At 25.3% G+C, this 26,460-nt stretch overlaps 2 protein-coding genes across 19 annotated transcripts in view; one reads left to right on the forward strand and one right to left on the reverse strand.

Moving 5' to 3' along the window:
* The window catches only part of LOC144006865 (pecanex-like protein 3), a 93,937-nt gene that overhangs the window by 65,607 nt on the left and 1,870 nt on the right, over positions 1 to 26,460 (forward strand). For 5 of the 18 annotated variants that reach the window (XM_077505971.1, XM_077505968.1, XM_077505972.1 and 2 more), the window contains exon 40: positions 25,742 to 25,824. The gene's annotated coding sequence lies outside the window, so the exon portion shown is untranslated. Of the gene's footprint in view, positions 1 to 25,741; positions 25,825 to 26,110; positions 26,146 to 26,222; positions 26,277 to 26,368; positions 26,431 to 26,460 lie in introns of those variants that run through there. The other 13 variants (XM_077505969.1, XM_077505973.1, XM_077505974.1 and 10 more) reach the window with 7 other exon arrangements.
* The window catches only part of LOC144006868 (immunoglobulin superfamily member 11), a 77,913-nt gene that overhangs the window by 41,575 nt on the left and 9,878 nt on the right, over positions 1 to 26,460 (reverse strand). The window lies entirely within an intron of this gene.

The raw sequence follows: 26,460 nt of genomic DNA on the forward strand, positions 1-26,460 counted from the left end.
ACAAAAAAAAAAAACGCCTTACTATATATGGTCGTTTGAATTAAAAAAAAAAAAAAAAGCCTTACTATACATGGTCGTTTGATTTAAAAAAAAAACAAAAAAAAAACGCCTTACTATACATGGTCGTTTCATTAAAAAAAAATAATAAAAAAAAACGCCTTACTATACATGGTCGTTTGATTTTAAAAAAATAATTAAAAAAAACGCCTTACTATACATGGTCGTCTGAATAAAAAAAACAAAAACAAAAACAAAAAAACGCCTTACTATACATGGTCGTTTGATTTAAAAAAAAAAAAAAAAAAGTCTTACTATACACGGTCGTCTGAATAAAAAAAAAAAAAAAATTTAAAAAAAAAAACGCCTTACTATACATGGTCGTCTGAATAAAAAAACAAAAAAACAAAAAAAAAAAAGCCTTACTATACATGGTCGTTTGATTAAAAAAAAAAAAAAAAAAGTCTTACTATACATGGTCGTTTGAATAAAAAAAAAAAAAACGCCTTACTATACATGGTCGTTTGATTTAAAAAAAAAAAAAAAAACGCCTTACTATACATGGTCGTTTGAATAAAAAAAAACAACAACAAAAAAACGCCTTACTATACATGGTCGTTTGATTTAAAAAAAAAAAAATCGCCTTACTATACATGCTCGTTTGATTAAGAAAAAAAAAAACAAACAAAAAATGCCTTACTATACATGGTCGTTTGATTAAAAAAGATAAAATAAATAAATAAAAAACGTCTTACTATACATGCTCGTTTGATTAAGAAAAACAAAAACAAAACGCCTTACTATACATGGTCGTTTGAATAAAAACAAAAACAAAAAAAAACGCCTTACTATACATGGTCGTTTGATTTAAAAAAAAAAAAACGCCTTACTATACATAGTCGTTTGATTTAAAAAAAATAAAAAAAAACGCCTTACTATACATGGTCGTTTGATTTAAAAAAAAAAAAAAAAAGTCTTACTATACATGGTCGTCTGAATTAAAAAAAAACAAAAAAAAAAAAAAAAACGCCTTACTATACATGGTCGTTTGATTTAAAAAAAAAACGCCTTACTGTACATGGTCGTTTGAATAAAAAAAAACAACAACAAAAAAACGCCTTACTATACATGGTCGTTTGAATTAAAAAAAAAAACGCCTTACTATACATGGTCGTTTGATTTAAAAAAAAAAAAAAAAAAAGTCTTGCTATACATGGTCGTCTGAATAAAAAAAATAAAATTTTTTAAAAAAAAACACCTTACTATACATGGTCGTTTGAATAAAAAAAAAACAAAAAAAAAACGCCTTACTATACATGGTCGTTTGAATTTAAAAAAAAAACGCCTTACTATACATGGTCGTTTGATTTAAAAAAAAAAAAAAAGTCTTACTATACATGGTCGTCTGAATTTAAAAAAACAAAACAAAACAAAACAAAAAACGCCTTACTATACATGGTCGTTTGATTTAAAAAAAAAACTAAAAAAAACGCCTTACTATACATGGTCGTTTGAATAAAAACAAAAACAAAAAAAAAACGCCTTACTATACATGGTCGTTTGATTTTAAAAAAAACGCCTTAATATACATGGTCGTTTGATTTAAAAAAAACAAAACAAAAAAAAAAGTCTTACTATACATGGTCGTCTGAATAAAAAAAATAAAAAAATAAAAAAAAAAACACCTTACTATACATGGTCGTTTGAATAAAAAAAAACAAAAAAAAAACGCCTTACTATACATGGTCGTTTGAATTTAAAAAAAAAACGCCTTACTATACATGGTCGTTTGATTTAAAAAAAAAAAAAAAAAAGTCTTACTATACATGGTCGTCTGAATAAAAAAAAAAAAAAAAAAAAAAAAAAAACGCCTTACTATACATGGTCGTTTGATTTAAAAAAAAAAAAACAAAACGCCTTACTATACATGGTCGTTTGATTTAAAAAAAAACTAAAAAAAAAAAAAAAAAAAAGTCTTACTATACATGGTCGTTTGATTTAAAAAAAAAATAAAAATAAAAAATAAAAAAAAAAGTCTTACTATACATGGTCGTCTGAATAAAAAAAATAAAAAAATTTAAAAAAAAACGCCTTACTATACATGGTCGTTTGAATTAAAAAAAAAAACGGCTTACTATACATGGTCGTTTGATTTAAAAAAAAAACAAAAAACAAAAACGCCTTACTATACATGGTCGTTTGATTTAAAAAAAAACAAAAAAAAACGCCTTACTATACATGGTCGTTTGATTTTAAAAAAATAATAAAAAAAAAAACGCCTTACTATACATGGTCGTTTGATTTTAAAAAAATAATTAAAAAAATCGCCTTACTATACATGGTCGTTTGATTTAAAAAAAAAAAATAAAAAAAAACGCCTTACTATACATGGTCGTTTGATTTAAAAAACAAAAAAAACGCCTTACTATACATGGTCGTTTGAATAAAAAAAAAAAACAACAAAAAAACGCCTTACTATACATGGTCGTTTGAATTAAAAAAAAAAAAACGCCTTACTATACATGGTCGTTTGATTTAAAAAAACAAAAACAAAACGCCTTACTATACATGGTCGTTTGATTTAAAAAAAAACTAAAAAAAACTCCTTACTATACATGGTCGTTTGATTTAAAAAAAAACAAAAAACAAAAACGCCTTACTATACATGGTCGTTTGAATTAAAAAAAAAAAAAAAAGCCTTACTATACATGGTCGTTTGATTTAAAAAAAACAAAAAAAAAACGCCTTACTATACATGGTCGTTTCATTAAAAAAAAAAACGCCTTACTATACATGGTCGTTTGATTTAAAAAAAAACAAAAAAAAAAAAACGCCTTACTATACATGGTCGTTTGATTTTAAAAAAATAATTAAAAAAAAACGCCTTACTATACATGGTCGTTTGATTTAAAAAAACAAAAAAACAAAAACGCCTTACTATACATGGTCGTTTGAATAAAAAAAAAAAAAAAAAACGCCTTACTATACATGGTCGTTTCATTAAAAAAAAACAACGCCTTACTATACATGGTCGTTTGATTTTTAAAAAAAAGTAAAAAAAAAAAAGCCTTACTATACATGGTCGTTTGATTTAAAAAAAAAAAAAAAAAAAGTCTTGCTATACATGGTCGTCTGAATAAAAAAAATAAAAAATTTAAAAAAAAAACACCTTACTATACATGGTCGTTTGAATAAAAAAAAAACAAAAAAAAAACGCCTTACTATACATGGTCGTTTGAATTTAAAAAAAAAACGCCTTACTATACATGGTCGTTTGATTTAAAAAAAAAAAAAAAAAAAAACGCCTTACTATATATGGTCGTTTGAATTAAAAAAAAAAAAAAAAGCCTTACTATACATGGTCGTTTGATTTAAAAAAAAAACAAAAAAAAAACGCCTTACTATACATGGTCGTTTCATTAAAAAAAAATAATAAAAAAAAACGCCTTACTATACATGGTCGTTTGATTTTAAAAAAATAATTAAAAAAAACGCCTTACTATACATGGTCGTCTGAATAAAAAAAACAAAAACAAAAAAAACGCTTTACTATACATGGTCGTTTGATTTAAAATGAAAAAAAAAAACGTCTTACTATACATGGTCGTTAGATTTAAAAAAAAAACGCCTTACTATACATGGTCGTTTGATTTAAAAAAAAAAAAAAAAAAAAAAAGTCTTACTATACATGGTCGTCTGAATACAAAAAAAATAAAAATAAAAAAAAACCCGCCTTACTATACATGGTCGTCTGAATAAAAAAAAATAAAAATAAAAAAAAACGCCTTACTATACATGGTCGTTTGATTAAAAAAAAAAACAAAAAAAACGCCTTACTATACATGGTCGTCTGAATAAAAAAAAAAAAATAAAAAAAAAAAAAAACGCCTTACTATACATGGTCGTTTGATTTAAAAAAAAACAAACAAAACGCCTTACTATACATGGTCGTTTGATTTAAAAAAAAACTAAAAAAAAAAAAAAAAAAAAGTCTTACTATACATGGTCGTTTGATTAAAAAAAAAAATAAAAAAAAACGCCTTACTATACATGGTCGTCTGAATAAAAAAAATAAAAAAAAAAAAAAAAAAAACGCCTTACTATACATGGTCGTTTGATTAAAAAAAACAAAAAACAAAACGCCTTACTATACATGGTCGTTTGAATAAAAACAAAAACAACAAAAAAACGCCTTACTATACATGGTCGTTTGATTTAAAAAAAAAAAAAAAAAAAAAAAAAAAAAAAAAAAACGCCTTACTATACATGGTCGTTTGAATAAAAACAAAAACAAAAAAAAAACGCCTTACTATACATGGTCGTTTGATTTAAAAAAAAACCCGCCTTACTATACATGGTCGTTTGATTTAAAAAAAAAAAAAAAAAAAAAAAAGTCTTACTATACATGGTCGTCTGAGTAAAAAAAAAAAAAATAAATAAATAAAAAAACGCCTTACTATACATGGTCGTTTGATTAAAAAAAAAAAAAAAAACGCCTTACTATACATGGTCGTTTGAATAAAAAAAAACAACAACAAAAAAACGCCTTACTATACATGGTCGTTTGATTTAAAAAAAAAAAACGCCTTACTATACATGGTCGTTTGATTTAAAAAAAAAAAAAAAAAGTCTTACTATACATGGTCGTCTGAATAAAAAAAATAAATAAATAAAAAAAAAACGCCTTACTATACATGGTCGTTTGATTAAAAAAAAAAAAAAAAAAAAAAGTCTCACTATACATGGTCGTTTGAATTTAAAAAAACAAAAAAAACGCCTTACTATACATGGTCGTTTGATTTAAAAAAAATTAAAAAAAACGCCTTACTATACATGGTCGTTTGATTTAAAAAAAAAAAAAAAGTCTTACTATACATGGTCGTCTGAATAAAAAAAAAAAAAAAAAAAAAAAAAAAACGCCTTACTATACATGGTCGTTTGAATAAAAAAACAAACAAAAAAAAAACGCCTTACTATACATGGTCGTTTGATTTAAAAAAAAAACGCCTTACTGTACATGGTCGTTTGAATAAAAAAAAACAACAACAAAAAAACGCCTTACTATACATGGTCGTTTGAATTAAAAAAAAATACGCCTTACTATACATGGTCGTTTGATTTAAAAAAAAAAAAAAAAAAAAGTCTTACTATACATGGTCGTCTGAATACGAAAAAAATAAAAATAAAAAAAAACCCGCCTTACTATACATGGTCGTCTGAATAAAAAAATAAATAAATAAATAAAAACGCCTTACTATACATGGTCGTTTGATTAAAAAAAACAACAAAAAAAACGCCTTACTATACATGGTCGTTTGATAAAAAAAAAAAAAAAAAAAAAAAAAAAAACGCCTTACTATACATGGTCGTCTGAATAAAAAAAAAAAAAAAACAAAAAAAAAAACGCCTTACTATACATGGTCGTTTGATTTAAAAAAAAACAAACAAAACGCCTTACTATACATGGTTGTTTGATTTAAAAAAAAACTAAAAAGAAAAAAAAAAAAAAGTCTTACTATACATGGTCGTTTGAATAAAAAATAAAAATAAAAAAAACGCCTTACTATACATGGTCGTTTGATTAAAAAAAACAAAAAACAAAACGCCTTACTATACATGGTCGTTTGAATAAAAACAACAAAAAAAAAAAACGCCTTACTATACATGGTCGTTTGATTTAAAAAAAAAAAAAAAAAAAAAAAAAAAAACGCCTTACTATACATGGTCGTTTGAATAAAAACAAAAACAAAACAAAAACGCCTTACTATACATGGTCGTTTGATTTAAAAAAAAACCCGCCTTACTATACATGGTCGTTTGATTTAAAAAAAAAAAAAAAAAAAAAAAAAGTCTTACTATACATGGTCGTCTGAGTAAAAAAAAAAAAATAAATAAATAAAAAAACGCCTTACTATACATGGTCGTTTGATTAAAAAAAAAAAAAAAACGCCTTACTATACATGGTCGTTTGAATAAAAAAAAACAACAACAAAAAAACGCCTTACTATACATGGTCGTTTGATTTAAAAAAAAAAACGCCTTACTATACATGGTCGTTTGATTTAAAAAAAAAAAAAAAAAGTCTTACTATACATGGTCGTCTGAATAAAAAAAATAAAAAAATTTAAAAAAAAACGCCTTACTGTACATGGTCGTTTGAATAAAAAAAAAAAAAAAACGCCTTACTATACATGGTCGTTTGAATAAAAAAAAATAAAAAAAAGCCTTACTATACATGGTCGTTTGATTTAAAAAAAAAAAAAAAAAAACGCCTTACTATACATGGTCGTTTGCTTTTAAAAAAAAAATAAAAAAAAAAACGCCTTACTATACATGGTCGTTTGATTTTAAAAAAATAATAAAAAAAAACGCCTTACTATACATGGTCGTTTGATTTTAAAAAAAATAATAAAAAAAAACGCCTTACTATACATGGTCGTTTGATTTAAAAAACAAAAAAAACGCCTTACTATACATGGTCGTTTGAATAAAAAAAAACAACAACAAAAAAACGCCTTACTATACATGGTCGTTTGAATTTAAAAAAAAAAACGCCTTACTATACATGGTCGTTTGATTTAAAAAAACAAAAACAAAACGCCTTACTATACATGGTCGTTTGATTTAAAAAAAAACTAAAAAAAACGCCTTACTATACATGGTCGTTTGAATAAAAACAAAAACAAAAAAAAAACGCCTTACTATACATGGTCGTTTGATTTAAAAAAAAACGCCTTATATACATGGTCGTTTGATTTAAAAAAAACAAAACAAAAAAAAAAGTCTTACTATACATGGTCGTCTGAATAAAAAAAATAAAAAAAATTTAAAAAAAACACCTTACTATACATGGTCGTTTGAATAAAAAAAAAAAAAAAAAAAACGCCTTACTATACATGGTCGTTTGAATTTAAAAAAAAAACGCTTTACTATACATGGTCGTTTGATTTAAAAAAAAAAAAAAAAGTCTTACTATACATGGTCGTCTGAATAAAAAAAAAAAAACGCCTTACTATACATGGTCGTTTGATTAAAAAAAAAAAAAACAAAACGCCTTACTATACATGGTCGTTTGATTTTAAAAAAAACAAAAAAAAAAAAAAAAAAAAAAGTCTTACTATACATGGTCGTTTGATTTAAAAAAACAAAAAACAAAAACGCCTTACTGTACATGGTCGTTTGAATAAAAAAAAAAAAAAACGCCTTACTATACATGGTCGTTTCATTAAAAAAAAAACGCCTTACTATACATGGTCGTTTGAATAAAAAAAAACAACAACAAAAAAACGCCTTACTATACATGGTCGTTTGAATTAAAAAAAAAACGCCTTACTATACATGGTCGTTTGATTTAAAAAAAAACAAAAAACAAAAACGCCTTACTATACATGGTCGTTTGAATTAAAAAAAAAAAAAAAAGCCTTACTATACATGGTCGTTTGATTTAAAAAAAACAAAAAAAAAAACGCCTTACTATACATGGTCGTTTCATTAAAAAAAAAAAACGCCTTACTATACATGGTCGTTTGATTTAAAAAAAAAAACAAAAAAAAAAACGCCTTACTATACATGGTCGTTTGATTTTAAAAAAATAATTAAAAAAAAACGCCTTACTATACATGGTCGTTTGATTTTAAAAAAAATAATAAAAAAAAAACGCCTTACTATACATGGTCGTTTGATTTAAAAAACAAAAAAAACGCCTTACTATACATGGTCGTTTGAATAAAAAAAAACAACAACAAAAAAACGCCTTACTATACATGGTCGTTTGAATTTAAAAAAAAAAACGCCTTACTATACATGGTCGTTTGATTTAAAAAAACAAAAAAACAAAAACGCCTTACTATACATGGTCGTTTGAATAAAAAAAAAAAAAAAACGCCTTACTATACATGGTCGTTTCATTAAAAAAAAACAACGCCTTACTATACATGGTCGTTTGATTTTTTAAAAAAAGTAAAAAAAAAAAAGCCTTACTATACATGTCGTTTGATTTAAAAATAAATAAATAAATAAATAAAAAAGTCTTACTATACATGGTCGTCTGAATAAAAAAAAAAAAAAATTTAAAAAAATATAACAACAACAACAAAAAAACGCCTTACTATACATGGTCGTTTGAATTTAAAAAAAAAACGCCTTACTATACATGGTCGTTTGATTTAAAAAAAAAAAAAAAAAAAAAACGCCTTACTATATATGGTCGTTTGAATTAAAAAAAAAAAAAAAGCCTTACTATACATGGTCGTTTGATTTAAAAAAAAAACAAAAAAAAAACGCCTTACTATACATGGTCGTTTCATTAAAAAAAAATAATAAAAAAAAACGCGTTACTATACATGGTCGTTTGATTTTAAAAAAATAATTAAAAAAAACGCCTTACTATACATGGTCGTCTGAATAAAAAAAACAAAAACAAAAACAAAAAAACGCCTTACTATACATGGTCGTTTGATTTAAAAAAAAAAAAAAAAAGTCTTACTATACACGGTCGTCTGAATAAAAAAAAAAATAAAATTTAAAAAAAAAAACGCCTTACTATACATGGTCGTCTGAATAAAAAAACAAAAAAACAAAAAAAAAAAAAAGCCTTACTATACATGGTCGTTTGATTAAAAAAAAAAAAAAAAAAGTCTTACTATACATGGTCGTTTGAATAAAAAAAAAAAAACGCCTTACTATACATGGTCGTTTGATTTAAAAAAAAACAAAAAAAACGCCTTACTATACATGGTCGTTTGAATAAAAAAAAACAACAACAAAAAAACGCCTTACTATACATGGTCGTTTGATTTAAAAAAAAAAAAATCGCCTTACTATACATGCTCGTTTGATTAAGAAAAAAAAAAACAAACAAAAAATGCCTTACTATACATGGTCGTTTGATTAAAAAAGATAAAATAAATAAATAAAAAACGTCTTACTATACATGCTCGTTTGATTAAGAAAAACAAAAACAAAACGCCTTACTATACATGGTCGTTTGAATAAAAACAAAAACAAAAAAAAACGCCTTACTATACATGGTCGTTTGATTTAAAAAAAAAAAAACGCCTTACTATACATAGTCGTTTGATTTAAAAAAAATAAAAAAAAACGCCTTACTATACATGGTCGTTTGATTTAAAAAAAAAAAAAAAAAGTCTTACTATACATGGTCGTCTGAATTAAAAAAAAAAAAAAAAAAAAAAAAAAAACGCCTTACTATACATGGTCGTTTGATTTTAAAAAAAACGCCTTAATATACATGGTCGTTTGATTTAAAAAAAACAAAACAAAAAAAAAAGTCTTACTATACATGGTCGTCTGAATAAAAAAAATAAAAAAATTAAAAAAAAAACACCTTACTATACATGGTCGTTTGAATAAAAAAAAACAAAAAAAAAACGCCTTACTATACATGGTCGTTTGAATTTAAAAAAAAAACGCCTTACTATACATGGTCGTTTGATTTAAAAAAAAAAAAAAAAAAGTCTTACTATACATGGTCGTCTGAATAAAAAAAAAAAAAAAAAAAAAAAAAAAAACGCCTTACTATACATGGTCGTTTGATTTAAAAAAAAACAAACAAAACGCCTTACTATACATGGTCGTTTGATTTAAAAAAAAACTAAAAAAAAAAAAAAAAAAAAGTCTTACTATACATGGTCGTTTGATTTAAAAAAAAAATAAAAATAAAAAATAAAAAAAAAAGTCTTACTATACATGGTCGTCTGAATAAAAAAAATAAAAAAATTTAAAAAAAAACGCCTTACTATACATGGTCGTTTGAATTAAAAAAAAAAACGGCTTACTATACATGGTCGTTTGAATTAAAAAAAAAAAAACGCCTTACTATACATGGTCGTTTGATTTAAAAAAACAAAAACAAAACGCCTTACTATACATGGTCGTTTGATTTAAAAAAAAACTAAAAAAAACTCCTTACTATACATGGTCGTTTGATTTAAAAAAAAACAAAAAACAAAAACGCCTTACTATACATGGTCGTTTGAATTAAAAAAAAAAAAAAAAGCCTTACTATACATGGTCGTTTGATTTAAAAAAAACAAAAAAAAAACGCCTTACTATACATGGTCGTTTCATTAAAAAAAAAAACGCCTTACTATACATGGTCGTTTGATTTAAAAAAAAAAAAAAAAAAAAAAACGCCTTACTATACATGGTCGTTTGATTTTAAAAAAATAATTAAAAAAAAACGCCTTACTATACATGGTCGTTTGATTTAAAAAAACAAAAAAACAAAAACGCCTTACTATACATGGTCGTTTGAATAAAAAAAAAAAAAAAAAACGCCTTACTATACATGGTCGTTTCATTAAAAAAAAACAACGCCTTACTATACATGGTCGTTTGATTTTTAAAAAAAAGTAAAAAAAAAAAAGCCTTACTATACATGGTCGTTTGATTTAAAAAAAAAAAAAAAAAAGTCTTGCTATACATGGTCGTCTGAATAAAAAAAATAAAAAATTTAAAAAAACAACGCCTTACTATACATGGTCGTTTGATTTTTAAAAAAAAGTAAAAAAAAAACGCCTTACTATACATGGTCGTTTGATTTAAAAAAAAAAAAAAAAAAGTCTTACTATACATGGTCGTCTGAATAAAAAAAAAAAAAAAAAAAAAAAAAAAAACGCCTTACTATACATGGTCGTTTGATTTAAAAAAAAACAAACAAAACGCCTTACTATACATGGTCGTTTGATTTAAAAAAAAACTAAAAAAAAAAAAAAAAAAAAGTCTTACTATACATGGTCGTTTGATTTAAAAAAAAAATAAAAATAAAAAATAAAAAAAAAAGTCTTACTATACATGGTCGTCTGAATAAAAAAAATAAAAAAATTTAAAAAAAAACGCCTTACTATACATGGTCGTTTGAATTAAAAAAAAAAACGGCTTACTATACATGGTCGTTTGAATTAAAAAAAAAAAAACGCCTTACTATACATGGTCGTTTGATTTAAAAAAACAAAAACAAAACGCCTTACTATACATGGTCGTTTGATTTAAAAAAAAACTAAAAAAAACTCCTTACTATACATGGTCGTTTGATTTAAAAAAAAACAAAAAACAAAAACGCCTTACTATACATGGTCGTTTGAATTAAAAAAAAAAAAAAAAGCCTTACTATACATGGTCGTTTGATTTAAAAAAAACAAAAAAAAAACGCCTTACTATACATGGTCGTTTCATTAAAAAAAAAAACGCCTTACTATACATGGTCGTTTGATTTAAAAAAAAAAAAAAAAAAAAAAACGCCTTACTATACATGGTCGTTTGATTTTAAAAAAATAATTAAAAAAAAACGCCTTACTATACATGGTCGTTTGATTTAAAAAAACAAAAAAACAAAAACGCCTTACTATACATGGTCGTTTGAATAAAAAAAAAAAAAAAAAACGCCTTACTATACATGGTCGTTTCATTAAAAAAAAACAACGCCTTACTATACATGGTCGTTTGATTTTTAAAAAAAAGTAAAAAAAAAAAAGCCTTACTATACATGGTCGTTTGATTTAAAAAAAAAAAAAAAAAAAGTCTTGCTATACATGGTCGTCTGAATAAAAAAAATAAAAAATTTAAAAAAAAAACACCTTACTATACATGGTCGTTTGAATAAAAAAAAAACAAAAAAAAAACGCCTTACTATACATGGTCGTTTGAATTTAAAAAAAAAACGCCTTACTATACATGGTCGTTTGATTTAAAAAAAAAAAAAAAAAAAAAACGCCTTACTATATATGGTCGTTTGAATTAAAAAAAAAAAAAAAAGCCTTACTATACATGGTCGTTTGATTTAAAAAAAAAACAAAAAAAAAACGCCTTACTATACATGGTCGTTTCATTAAAAAAAAATAATAAAAAAAAACGCCTTACTATACATGGTCGTTTGATTTTAAAAAAATAATTAAAAAAAACGCCTTACTATACATGGTCGTCTGAATAAAAAAAACAAAAACAAAAAAAACGCTTTACTATACATGGTCGTTTGATTTAAAATGAAAAAAAAAAACGTCTTACTATACATGGTCGTTAGATTTAAAAAAAAAACGCCTTACTATACATGGTCGTTTGATTTAAAAAAAAAAAAAAAAAAAAAAAGTCTTACTATACATGGTCGTCTGAATACAAAAAAAATAAAAATAAAAAAAAACCCGCCTTACTATACATGGTCGTCTGAATAAAAAAAAATAAAAATAAAAAAAAACGCCTTACTATACATGGTCGTTTGATTAAAAAAAACAACAAAAAAAAACGCCTTACTATACATGGTCGTTTGATTAAAAAAAAAAACGCCTTACTATACATGGTCGTCTGAATAAAAAAAATAAAATAAAAAAAATAAAAAACGCCTTACTATACATGGTCGTTTGATTTAAAAAAAAACAAACAAAACGCCTTACTATACATGGTCGTTTGATTTAAAAAAAAACTAAAAAAAAAAAAAAAAAAAAGTCTTACTATACATGGTCGTTTGATTAAAAAAATAAATAAAAAAAAACGCCTTACTATACATGGTCGTCTGAATAAAAAAAAAAAAAAAAAAAAAAAAAAAAACGCCTTACTATACATGGTCGTTTGATTAAAAAAAACAAAAAACAAAACGCCTTACTATACATGGTCGTTTGAATAAAAACAAAAACAAAAAAAAAACGCCTTACTATACATGGTCGTTTGATTTAAAAAAAAAAAAAAAAAAAAAAAAAAAAAAAAAACGCCTTACTATACATGGTCGTTTGAATAAAAACAAAAACAAAAAAAAAACGCCTTACTATACATGGTCGTTTGATTTAAAAAAAAACCCGCCTTACTATACATGGTCGTTTGATTTAAAAAAAAAAAAAAAAAAAAAAAAGTCTTACTATACATGGTCGTCTGAGTAAAAAAAAAAAAAATAAATAAATAAAAAAACGCCTTACTATACATGGTCGTTTGATTAAAAAAAAAAAAAAAACGCCTTACTATACATGGTCGTTTGAATAAAAAAAAACAACAACAAAAAAACGCCTTACTATACATGGTCGTTTGATTTAAAAAAAAAAAACGCCTTACTATACATGGTCGTTTGATTTAAAAAAAAAAAAAAAAAAGTCTTACTATACATGGTCGTCTGAATAAAAAAAATAAATAAATAAAAAAAAAAACGCCTTACTATACATGGTCGTTTGATTAAAAAAAAAAAAAATAAAAAAAGTCTCACTATACATGGTCGTTTGAATTTAAAAAAACAAAAAAAACGCCTTACTATACATGGTCGTTTGATTTAAAAAAAATTAAAAAAAACGCCTTACTATACATGGTCGTTTGATTTAAAAAAAAAAAAAAAGTCTTACTATACATGGTCGTCTGAATAAAAAAAAAAAAAAAAAAAAAAAAAAAACGCCTTACTATACATGGTCGTTTGAATAAAAAAACAAACAAAAAAAAAACGCCTTACTATACATGGTCGTTTGATTTAAAAAAAAAACGCCTTACTGTACATGGTCGTTTGAATAAAAAAAAACAACAACAAAAAAACGCCTTACTATACATGGTCGTTTGAATTAAAAAAAAATACGCCTTACTATACATGGTCGTTTGATTTAAAAAAAAAAAAAAAAAAAAAAGTCTTACTATACATGGTCGTCTGAATACGAAAAAAATAAAAATAAAAAAAAACCCGCCTTACTATACATGGTCGTCTGAATAAAAAAATAAATAAATAAATAAAAACGCCTTACTATACATGGTCGTTTGATTAAAAAAAACAACAAAAAAAACGCCTTACTATACATGGTCGTTTGATAAAAAAAAAAAAAAAAAAAAAAAAAAAACGCCTTACTATACATGGTCGTCTGAATAAAAAAAAAAAAAAAAAAAAAAAAAAAACGCCTTACTATACATGGTCGTTTGATTTAAAAAAAAACAAACAAAACGCCTTACTATACATGGTCGTTTGATTTAAAAAAAAACTAAAAAGAAAAAAAAAAAAAAGTCTTACTATACATGGTCGTTTGAATAAAAAATAAAAATAAAAAAAACGCCTTACTATACATGGTCGTTTGATTAAAAAAAACAAAAAACAAAACGCCTTACTATACATGGTCGTTTGAATAAAAACAAAAACAAAAAAAAAACGCCTTACTATACATGGTCGTTTGATTAAAAAAAAAAAAAAAACGCCTTACTATACATGGTCGTTTGAATAAAAAAAAACAACAACAAAAAAACGCCTTACTATACATGGTCGTTTGATTTAAAAAAAAAAAACGCCTTACTATACATGGTCGTTTGATTTAAAAAAAAAAAAAAAAAAGTCTTACTATACATGGTCGTCTGAATAAAAAAAATAAATAAATAAAAAAAAAAACGCCTTACTATACATGGTCGTTTGATTAAAAAAAAAAAAAATAAAAAAAGTCTCACTATACATGGTCGTTTGAATTTAAAAAAACAAAAAAAACGCCTTACTATACATGGTCGTTTGATTTAAAAAAAATTAAAAAAAACGCCTTACTATACATGGTCGTTTGATTTAAAAAAAAAAAAAAAGTCTTACTATACATGGTCGTCTGAATAAAAAAAAAAAAAAAAAAAAAAAAAAAACGCCTTACTATACATGGTCGTTTGAATAAAAAAACAAACAAAAAAAAAACGCCTTACTATACATGGTCGTTTGATTTAAAAAAAAAACGCCTTACTGTACATGGTCGTTTGAATAAAAAAAAACAACAACAAAAAAACGCCTTACTATACATGGTCGTTTGAATTAAAAAAAAATACGCCTTACTATACATGGTCGTTTGATTTAAAAAAAAAAAAAAAAAAAAAAGTCTTACTATACATGGTCGTCTGAATACGAAAAAAATAAAAATAAAAAAAAACCCGCCTTACTATACATGGTCGTCTGAATAAAAAAATAAATAAATAAATAAAAACGCCTTACTATACATGGTCGTTTGATTAAAAAAAACAACAAAAAAAACGCCTTACTATACATGGTCGTTTGATAAAAAAAAAAAAAAAAAAAAATAAAAAACGCCTTACTATACATGGTCGTCTGAATAAAAAAAAAAAAAAAAAAAAAAAAAAAACGCCTTACTATACATGGTCGTTTGATTTAAAAAAAAACAAACAAAACGCCTTACTATACATGGTCGTTTGATTTAAAAAAAAACTAAAAAGAAAAAAAAAAAAAAGTCTTACTATACATGGTCGTTTGAATAAAAAATAAAAATAAAAAAAACGCCTTACTATACATGGTCGTTTGATTAAAAAAAACAAAAAACAAAACGCCTTACTATACATGGTCGTTTGAATAAAAACAAAAACAAAAAAAAAACGCCTTACTATACATGGTCGTTTGATTTAAAAAAAAAAAAAAAAAAAAAAAAAAAACGCCTTACTATACATGGTCGTTTGAATAAAAACAAAAACAAAACAAAAACGCCTTACTATACATGGTCGTTTGATTTAAAAAAAAACCCGCCTTACTATACATGGTCGTTTGATTTAAAAAAAAAAAAAAAAAAAAAAAAAGTCTTACTATACATGGTCGTCTGAGTAAAAAAAAAAAAATAAATAAATAAAAAAACGCCTTACTATACATGGTCGTTTGATTAAAAAAAAAAAAAAAAACGCCTTACTATACATGGTCGTTTGAATAAAAAAAAACAACAACAAAAAAACGCCTTACTATACATGGTCGTTTGATTTAAAAAAAAAAACGCCTTACTATACATGGTCGTTTGATTTAAAAAAAAAAAAAAAAAGTCTTACTATACATGGTCGTCTGAATAAAAAAAATAAAAAAATTTAAAAAAAAACGCCTTACTGTACATGGTCGTTTGAATAAAAAAAAAAAAAAAAACGCCTTACTATACATGGTCGTTTGAATAAAAAAAAACAACAACAAAAAAACGCCTTACTATACATGGTCGTTTGAATAAAAAAAAAAAAAAAAAAGCCTTACTATACATGGTCGTTTGATTTAAAAAAAAAAAAAAAAAAACGCCTTACTATACATGGTCGTTTGCTTTTAAAAAAAAAACAAAAAAAAAAACGCCTTACTATACATGGTCGTTTGATTTTAAAAAAATAATAAAAAAAAACGCCTTACTATACATGGTCGTTTGATTTTAAAAAAAATAATAAAAAAAAACGCCTTACTATACATGGTCGTTTGATTTAAAAAACAAAAAAAACGCCTTACTATACATGGTCGTTTGAATAAAAAAAAACAACAACAAAAAAACGCCTTACTATACATGGTCGTTTGAATTTAAAAAAAAAAACGCCTTACTATACATGGTCGTTTGATTTAAAAAAACAAAAACAAAACGCCTTACTATACATGGTCGTTTGATTTAAAAAAAAACTAAAAAAAACGCCTTACTATACATGGTCGTTTGAATAAAAACAAAAACAAAAAAAAAACGCCTTACTATACATGGTCGTTTGATTTAAAAAAAAACGCCTTATATACATGGTCGTTTGATTTAAAAAAAACAAAACAAAAAAAAAAGTCTTACTATACATGGTCGTCTGAATAAAAAAAATAAAAAAATTTAAAAAAAAACACCTTACTATACATGGTCGTTTGAATAAAAAAAAACAAAAAAAAAACGCCTTACTATACATGGTCGTTTGAATTTAAAAAAAAAACGCTTTACTATACATGGTCGTTTGATTTAAAAAAAAAAAAAAAAGTCTTACTATACATGGTCGTCTGAATAAAAAAAAAAAAAAAAAAAAAAAAAAAACGCCTTACTATACATGGTCGTTTGATTAAAAAAAAAAAAAAAAAAACGCCTTACTATACATGGTCGTTTGATTTTAAAAAAAACAAAAAAAAAAAAAAAAAAAAAGTCTTACTATACATGGTCGTTTGATTTAAAAAAACAAAAAACAAAAACGCCTTACTGTACATGGTCGTTTGAATAAAAAAAAAAAAAAACGCCTTACTATACATGGTCGTTTCATTAAAAAAAAAACGCCTTACTATACATGGTCGTTTGAATAAAAAAAAACAACAACAAAAAAACGCCTTACTATACATGGTCGTTTGAATTAAAAAAAAAACGCCTTACTATACATGGTCGTTTGATTTAAAAAAAAACAAAAAACAAAAACGCCTTACTATACATGGTCGTTTGAATTAAAAAAAAAAAAAAAAAGCCTTACTATACATGGTCGTTTGATTTAAAAAAAAAAAAAAAAAAAACGCCTTACTATACATGGTCGTTTCATTAAAAAAAAAAAACGCCTTACTATACATGGTCGTTTGATTTAAAAAAAAAAACAAAAAAAAAAACGCCTTACTATACATGGTCGTTTGATTTTAAAAAAATAATTAAAAAAAAACGCCTTACTATACATGGTCGTTTGATTTTAAAAAAAACAATAAAAAAAAAACGCCTTACTATACATGGTCGTTTGATTTAAAAAACAAAAAAAACGCCTTACTATACATGGTCGTTTGAATAAAAAAAAACAACAACAAAAAAACGCCTTACTATACATGGTCGTTTGAATTTAAAAAAAAAAACGCCTTACTATACATGGTCGTTTGATTTAAAAAAACAAAAAAACAAAAACGCCTTACTATACATGGTCGTTTGAATAAAAAAAAAAAAAAAACGCCTTACTATACATGGTCGTTTCATTAAAAAAAAACAACGCCTTACTATACATGGTCGTTTGATTTTTTAAAAAAAGTAAAAAAAAAAAAGCCTTACTATACATGTCGTTTGATTTAAAAATAAATAAATAAATAAATAAAAAAGTCTTACTATACATGGTCGTCTGAATAAAAAAAAAAAAAAATTTAAAAAAATATAACAACAACAACAAAAAAACGCCTTACTATACATGGTCGTTTGAATTTAAAAAAAAAACGCCTTACTATACATGGTCGTTTGATTTAAAAAAAAAAAAAAAAAAAAAACGCCTTACTATATATGGTCGTTTGAATTAAAAAAAAAAAAAAAAGCCTTACTATACATGGTCGTTTGATTTAAAAAAAAAACAAAAAAAAAACGCCTTACTATACATGGTCGTTTCATTAAAAAAAAATAATAAAAAAAAACGCGTTACTATACATGGTCGTTTGATTTTAAAAAAATAATTAAAAAAAACGCCTTACTATACATGGTCGTCTGAATAAAAAAAACAAAAACAAAAACAAAAAAACGCCTTACTATACATGGTCGTTTGATTTAAAAAAAAAAAAAAAAAAAAGTCTTACTATACACGGTCGTCTGAATAAAAAAAAAAAAAAAATTTAAAAAAAAAAACGCCTTACTATACATGGTCGTCTGAATAAAAAAACAAAAAAACAAAAAAAAAAAAAAGCCTTACTATACATGGTCGTTTGATTAAAAAAAAAAAAAAAAAAGTCTTACTATACATGGTCGTTTGAATAAAAAAAAAAAAAACGCCTTACTATACATGGTCGTTTGATTTAAAAAAAAAAAAAAAAAACGCCTTACTATACATGGTCGTTTGAATAAAAAAAAACAACAACAAAAAAACGCCTTACTATACATGGTCGTTTGATTTAAAAAAAAAAAAATCGCCTTACTATACATGCTCGTTTGATTAAGAAAAAAAAAAACAAACAAAAAATGCCTTACTATACATGGTCGTTTGATTAAAAAAGATAAAATAAATAAATAAAAAACGTCTTACTATACATGCTCGTTTGATTAAGAAAAACAAAAACAAAACGCCTTACTATACATGGTCGTTTGAATAAAAACAAAAACAAAAAAAAACGCCTTACTATACATGGTCGTTTGATTTAAAAAAAAAAAAACGCCTTACTATACATAGTCGTTTGATTTAAAAAAAATAAAAAAAAACGCCTTACTATACATGGTCGTTTGATTTAAAAAAAAAAAAAAAAAGTCTTACTATACATGGTCGTCTGAATTAAAAAAAAAAAAAAAAAAAAAAAAAAACGCCTTACTATACATGGTCGTTTGATTTAAAAAAAAAACGCCTTACTGTACATGGTCGTTTGAATAAAAAAAAACAACAACAAAAAAACGCCTTACTATACATGGTCGTTTGAATTAAAAAAAAAAACGCCTTACTATACATGGTCGTTTGATTTAAAAAAAAAAAAAAAAAAAGTCTTGCTATACATGGTCGTCTGAATAAAAAAAATAAAATTTTTTTAAAAAAAACACCTTACTATACATGGTCGTTTGAATAAAAAAAAAACAAAAAAAAAACGCCTTACTATACATGGTCGTTTGAATTTAAAAAAAAAACGCCTTACTATACATGGTCGTTTGATTTAAAAAAAAAAAAAAAGTCTTACTATACATGGTCGTCTGAATTTAAAAAAACAAAACAAAACAAAAAAAAAAACGCCTTACTATACATGGTCGTTTGATTTAAAAAAAAAACTAAAAAAAACGCCTTACTATACATGGTCGTTTGAATAAAAACAAAAACAAAAAAAAAACGCCTTACTATACATGGTCGTTTGATTTTAAAAAAAACGCCTTAATATACATGGTCGTTTGATTTAAAAAAAACAAAACAAAAAAAAAAGTCTTACTATACATGGTCGTCTGAATAAAAAAAATAAAAAAATTTAAAAAAAAACACCTTACTATACATGGTCGTTTGAATAAAAAAAAACAAAAAAAAAACGCCTTACTATACATGGTCGTTTGAATTTAAAAAAAAAACGCTTTACTATACATGGTCGTTTGATTTAAAAAAAAAAAAAAAAGTCTTACTATACATGGTCGTCTGAATAAAAAAAAAAAAAAAAAAAAAAAAAAAAAACGCCTTACTATACATGGTCGTTTGATTAAAAAAAAAAAAAAAAAAACGCCTTACTATACATGGTCGTTTGATTTAAAAAAAAAAAAAAAAAAAAAAAAAAAAAAAGTCTTACTATACATGGTCGTTTGATTTAAAAAAACAAAAAACAAAAACGCCTTACTGTACATGGTCGTTTGAATAAAAAAAATAAAAAAATTTAAAAAAAAACGCCTTACTATACATGGTCGTTTGAATTAAAAAAAAAAACGGCTTACTATACATGGTCGTTTGATTTAAAAAAAAAACAAAAAACAAAAACGCCTTACTATACATGGTCGTTTGATTTAAAAAAAAACAAAAAAAAACGCCTTACTATACATGGTCGTTTGATTTTAAAAAAATAATAAAAAAAAAAACGCCTTACTATACATGGTCGTTTGATTTTAAAAAAATAATTAAAAAAAACGCCTTACTATACATGGTCGTTTGATTTAAAAAAAAATAATAAAAAAAAACGCCTTACTATACATGGTCGTTTGATTTAAAAAACAAAAAAAACGCCTTACTATACATGGTCGTTTGAATAAAAAAAAAAAACAACAAAAAAACGCCTTACTATACATGGTCGTTTGAATTAAAAAAAAAAAAACGCCTTACTATACATGGTCGTTTGATTTAAAAAAACAAAAACAAAACGCCTTACTATACATGGTCGTTTGATTTAAAAAAAAACTAAAAAAAACTCCTTACTATACATGGTCGTTTGATTTAAAAAAAAACAAAAAACAAAAACGCCTTACTATACATGGTCGTTTCATTAAAAAAAAACAACGCCTTACTATACATGGTCGTTTGATTTTTTTAAAAAAGTAAAAAAAAAAAAGCCTTACTATACATGTCGTTTGATTTAAAAATAAATAAATAAATAAATAAAAAAGTCTTACTATACATGGTCGTCTGAATAAAAAAAAAAAAAATTTTAAAAAAATATAACAACAACAACAAAAAAACGCCTTACTATACATGGTCGTTTGAATTTAAAAAAAAAACGCCTTACTATACATGGTCGTTTGATTTAAAAAAAAAAAAAAAAAAAAAACGCCTTACTATATATGGTCGTTTGAATTAAAAAAAAAAAAAAAGCCTTACTATACATGGTCGTTTGATTTAAAAAAAAAACAAAAAAAAAACGCCTTACTATACATGGTCGTTTCATTAAAAAAAAATAATAAAAAAAAACGCGTTACTATACATGGTCGTTTGATTTTAAAAAAATAATTAAAAAAAACGCCTTACTATACATGGTCGTCTGAATAAAAAAAACAAAAACAAAAACAAAAAAACGCCTTACTATACATGGTCGTTTGATTTAAAAAAAAAAAAAAAAAAGTCTTACTATACACGGTCGTCTGAATAAAAAAAAAAAAAAAATTTAAAAAAAAAAACGCCTTACTATACATGGTCGTCTGAATAAAAAAACAAAAAAAAAAAAAAAAAAAAAAGCCTTACTATACATGGTCGTTTGATTAAAAAAAAAAAAAAAAAAGTCTTACTATACATGGTCGTTTGAATAAAAAAAAAAAAAACGCCTTACTATACATGGTCGTTTGATTTAAAAAAAAAAAAAAAAAACGCCTTACTATACATGGTCGTTTGAATAAAAAAAAACAACAACAAAAAAACGCCTTACTATACATGGTCGTTTGATTTAAAAAAAAAAAAATCGCCTTACTATACATGCTCGTTTGATTAAGAAAAAAAAAAACAAACAAAAAATGCCTTACTATACATGGTCGTTTGATTAAAAAAGATAAAATAAATAAATAAAAAACGTCTTACTATACATGCTCGTTTGATTAAGAAAAACAAAAACAAAACGCCTTACTATACATGGTCGTTTGAATAAAAACAAAAACAAAAAAAAACGCCTTACTATACATGGTCGTTTGATTTAAAAAAAAAAAAACGCCTTACTATACATAGTCGTTTGATTTAAAAAAAATAAAAAAAAACGCCTTACTATACATGGTCGTTTGATTTAAAAAAAAAAAAAAAAAGTCTTACTATACATGGTCGTCTGAATTAAAAAAAAAAAAAAAAAAAAAAAAAAACGCCTTACTATACATGGTCGTTTGATTTAAAAAAAAAACGCCTTACTGTACATGGTCGTTTGAATAAAAAAAAACAACAACAAAAAAACGCCTTACTATACATGGTCGTTTGAATTAAAAAAAAAACCGCCTTACTATACATGGTCGTTTGATTTAAAAAAAAAAAAAAAAAAAGTCTTGCTATACATGGTCGTCTGAATAAAAAAAATAAAAAATTTTAAAAAAAAACACCTTACTATACATGGTCGTTTGAATAAAAAAAAAACAAAAAAAAAACGCCTTACTATACATGGTCGTTTGAATTTAAAAAAAAAACGCCTTACTATACATGGTCGTTTGATTTAAAAAAAAAAAAAAAGTCTTACTATACATGGTCGTCTGAATTTAAAAAAACAAAACAAAACAAAAAAAAAAACGCCTTACTATACATGGTCGTTTGATTTAAAAAAAAAACTAAAAAAAACGCCTTACTATACATGGTCGTTTGAATAAAAACAAAAACAAAAAAAAAACGCCTTACTATACATGGTCGTTTGATTTTAAAAAAAACGCCTTAATATACATGGTCGTTTGATTTAAAAAAAACAAAACAAAAAAAAAAGTCTTACTATACATGGTCGTCTGAATAAAAAAAATAAAAAAATTAAAAAAAAAACACCTTACTATACATGGTCGTTTGAATAAAAAAAAACAAAAAAAAAACGCCTTACTATACATGGTCGTTTGAATTTAAAAAAAAAACGCCTTACTATACATGGTCGTTTGATTTAAAAAAAAAAAAAAAAAGTCTTACTATACATGGTCGTCTGAATAAAAAAAAAAAAAAAAAAAAAAAAAAAAACGCCTTACTATACATGGTCGTTTGATTTAAAAAAAAACAAACAAAACGCCTTACTATACATGGTCGTTTGATTTAAAAAAAAACTAAAAAAAAAAAAAAAAAAAGTCTTACTATACATGGTCGTTTGATTTAAAAAAAAAATAAAAATAAAAAATAAAAAAAAAAGTCTTACTATACATGGTCGTCTGAATAAAAAAAATAAAAAAAATTTAAAAAAAACGCCTTACTATACATGGTCGTTTGAATTAAAAAAAAAAACGGCTTACTATACATGGTCGTTTGATTTAAAAAAAAAACAAAAAACAAAAACGCCTTACTATACATGGTCGTTTGATTTAAAAAAAAACAAAAAAAAACGCCTTACTATACATGGTCGTTTGATTTTAAAAAAATAATTAAAAAAAAAACGCCTTACTATACATGGTCGTTTGATTTTAAAAAAATAATTAAAAAAAACGCCTTACTATACATGGTCGTTTGATTTAAAAAAAAATAATAAAAAAAAACGCCTTACTATACATGGTCGTTTGATTTAAAAAACAAAAAAAACGCCTTACTATACATGGTCGTTTGAATAAAAAAAAAAAACAACAAAAAAACGCCTTACTATACATGGTCGTTTGATTTAAAAAAACAAAAACAAAACGCCTTACTATACATGGTCGTTTGATTTAAAAAAAAACTAAAAAAAACTCCTTACTATACATGGTCGTTTGATTTAAAAAAAAACAAAAAACAAAAACGCCTTACTATACATGGTCGTTTGAATTAAAAAAAAAAAAAAAAGCCTTACTATACATGGTCGTTTGATTTAAAAAAAACAAAAAAAAAAACGCCTTACTATACATGGTCGTTTCATTAAAAAAAAAAACGCCTTACTATACATGGTCGTTTGATTTAAAAAAAAAAAAAAAAAAAAAAACGCCTTACTATACATGGTCGTTTGATTTTAAAAAAATAATTAAAAAAAAACGCCTTACTATACATGGTCGTTTGATTTAAAAAAACAAAAAAACAAAAACGCCTTACTATACATGGTCGTTTGAATAAAAAAAAAAAAAAAAAAACGCCTTACTATACATGGTCGTTTCATTAAAAAAAAACAACGCCTTACTATACATGGTCGTTTGATTTTTAAAAAAAAGTAAAAAAAAAAAAGCCTTACTATACATGGTCGTTTGATTTAAAAAAAAAAAAAAAAAAAGTCTTGCTATACATGGTCGTCTGAATAAAAAAAATAAAAAATTTAAAAAAAAAACACCTTACTATACATGGTCGTTTGAATAAAAAAAAAACAAAAAAAAAACGCCTTACTATACATGGTCGTTTGAATTTAAAAAAAAAACGCCTTACTATACATGGTCGTTTGATTTAAAAAAAAAAAAAAAAGTCTTACTATACATGGTCGTCTGAATTAAAAAAAACAAAACAAAACAAAAAAAAAAACGCCTTACTATACATGGTCGTTTGATTTAAAAAAACAAAAACAAAACGCCTTACTATACATGGTCGTTTGAATAAAAACAAAAACAAAAAAAAAACGCCTTACTATACATGGTCGTTTGATTTTAAAAAAAACGCCTTAATATACATGGTCGTTTGATTTAAAAAAAACAAAAAAAAAAAAAAAGTCTTACTATACATGGTCGTCTGAATAAAAAAAATAAAAAAATTAAAAAAAAAACACCTTACTATACATGGTCGTTTGAATAAAAAAAAACAAAAAAAAAACGCCTTACTATACATGGTCGTTTGAATTTAAAAAAAAAACGCCTTACTATACATGGTCGTTTGATTTAAAAAAAAAAAAAAAAAGTCTTACTATACATGGTCGTCTGAATAAAAAAAAAAAAAAAAAAAAAAAAAAAAAAAACGCCTTACTATACATGGTCGTTTGATTTAAAAAAAAACAAACAAAACGCCTTACTATACATGGTCGTTTGATTTAAAAAAAAACTAAAAAAAAAAAAAAAAAAAAGTCTTACTATACATGGTCGTTTGATTTAAAAAAAAAATAAAAATAAAAAATAAAAAAAATAAAAAGAAGTAAGATACGATACGATATACGATGCAATACTGCCCTCCTGTGGATGACTGGTTAATATAAAAGAAACAAGTATCTGATGGTGTTCATGGGTGGTGGAGAGGGTGAAGATTGGGGGTGCCCTGAACAGACTTCTAAGCATTACAGGAAGCTGTACTCATCACCTTCATTATTTTTTGCCAAAAACACCGTGAACAAATGGCCGAATGGAATAAGACAATGACTCCCAGACCGGTGGTACCGTGTTCGATCCCCGCTGTGTCCTCATTTTCAATCATTTGAGGAACAATCCCGTAAAAGCAGAAATAACTGGAATTGAACCCGAGTCTACCGGCACCGAAACCTTTGCTACAAACCACTCATCCAGTTTCTCCGACGCCAAAACTAGACCTTATCTCATTTATTGGGTTCGTTCAACCATATCGAAATCCTACAAATACAGAAGGTAAAACTGCAAGCACCTTCAACCCTGATGGCCGAATGGTATAAAACTTTGCCTCCGATTCAAGCGACTCGGGTTCGATCCTCGGTTATGCACCCACTAACTAACATAAACATACAGAACGAGGAAATGTAAAGGTTGCAAATAGCGAGGATCGAACACGAGAACAAGTGAACCGAAGGCAATGTCGTATACCACTCGACCATCTCGGCTTTGGAAACTTCCGAGTTTTTATTCTATTCATACAATCAGTAGTTGCAGTTTGGGCCACCATGTTTACTCTACAGCATAATTACGACAATAAGGACCAAATCTGTCAAGTGAATATGGCCGAATGGTTAACGATACGGTCTCCGGTTCAAACGAGCAGGGTTCGATCCCCACCTCAAGTCATTTACTGATTTTTCTGACTTTTATTTTTGTTTTGTTCTCTTTGTTAAATAAAGCTTTTGGGGGAAAAAATAGCACGTGATGACGTTATTACCGAAAACCTATTTAAGCTGTGACTAAATGGTACGAGCGATCTTTCTTTTCGTCACCAGCCTGACAGCCACACGTCGACATCGAGCCTCCGTCTGCTGTTTTCCACTCATCTCGACAAGATGACCAAAAGCTTTGATAAGAGGTTTGTTGAGAATTCTTCTTACACTCGTATTTGTAACTTTTAATGTTCATCTTTTCAGCGTGCGAACACCTTGCTAGCATGCTGCCTAAAATGTTTGCTCGATGGCACTTAACGTCAAACGCGTGCTAAAATGACACAAACACATTTGACGTGTTTAGTAATAAATGCTCGCGGCAAGTTTTATTTTATTTTTTCAAGCTTTTTAGTTATTAAACGCCTAAAGGGTCATTGGAAGCGGAAGATCTTGAATAACACTGTACCTTTTTTTCCCTTCTCTTTACTAAAGCATAGCGTCTGGAGAAGAGCGCAGTTTGGCAGAAGGTAGGTTCCCAACGTTTGTACATTAATTAACAAACTCAAATTAGAATCAACTTAACTTTCTTTTACTTTGTCCACAGGCATGCACCTTGAAGTGAATGGAGTTCCGTTTAAATAAAGTTGCTTCCACTATCTTTTTGGCCAGTGCTTTGTGACACTCCACTACACTGGCAAAATGTGCTTGCATGTTTCAAAGCTAACTATGTAATGTCACCATGTCTTTCAGCCCAGCCAGCCTGCGGCAGGCCACTGACACGGTGTCCAAGATCAGCCCTGTTCTCGTCACTGGTGAGACACAAACACTCATACACGTTAAAA

This window comes from Festucalex cinctus, chromosome 18 (assembly GCF_051991245.1).
Source record: "Festucalex cinctus isolate MCC-2025b chromosome 18, RoL_Fcin_1.0, whole genome shotgun sequence".
NCBI classification, from domain to species: domain Eukaryota; kingdom Metazoa; phylum Chordata; class Actinopteri; order Syngnathiformes; family Syngnathidae; genus Festucalex; species Festucalex cinctus.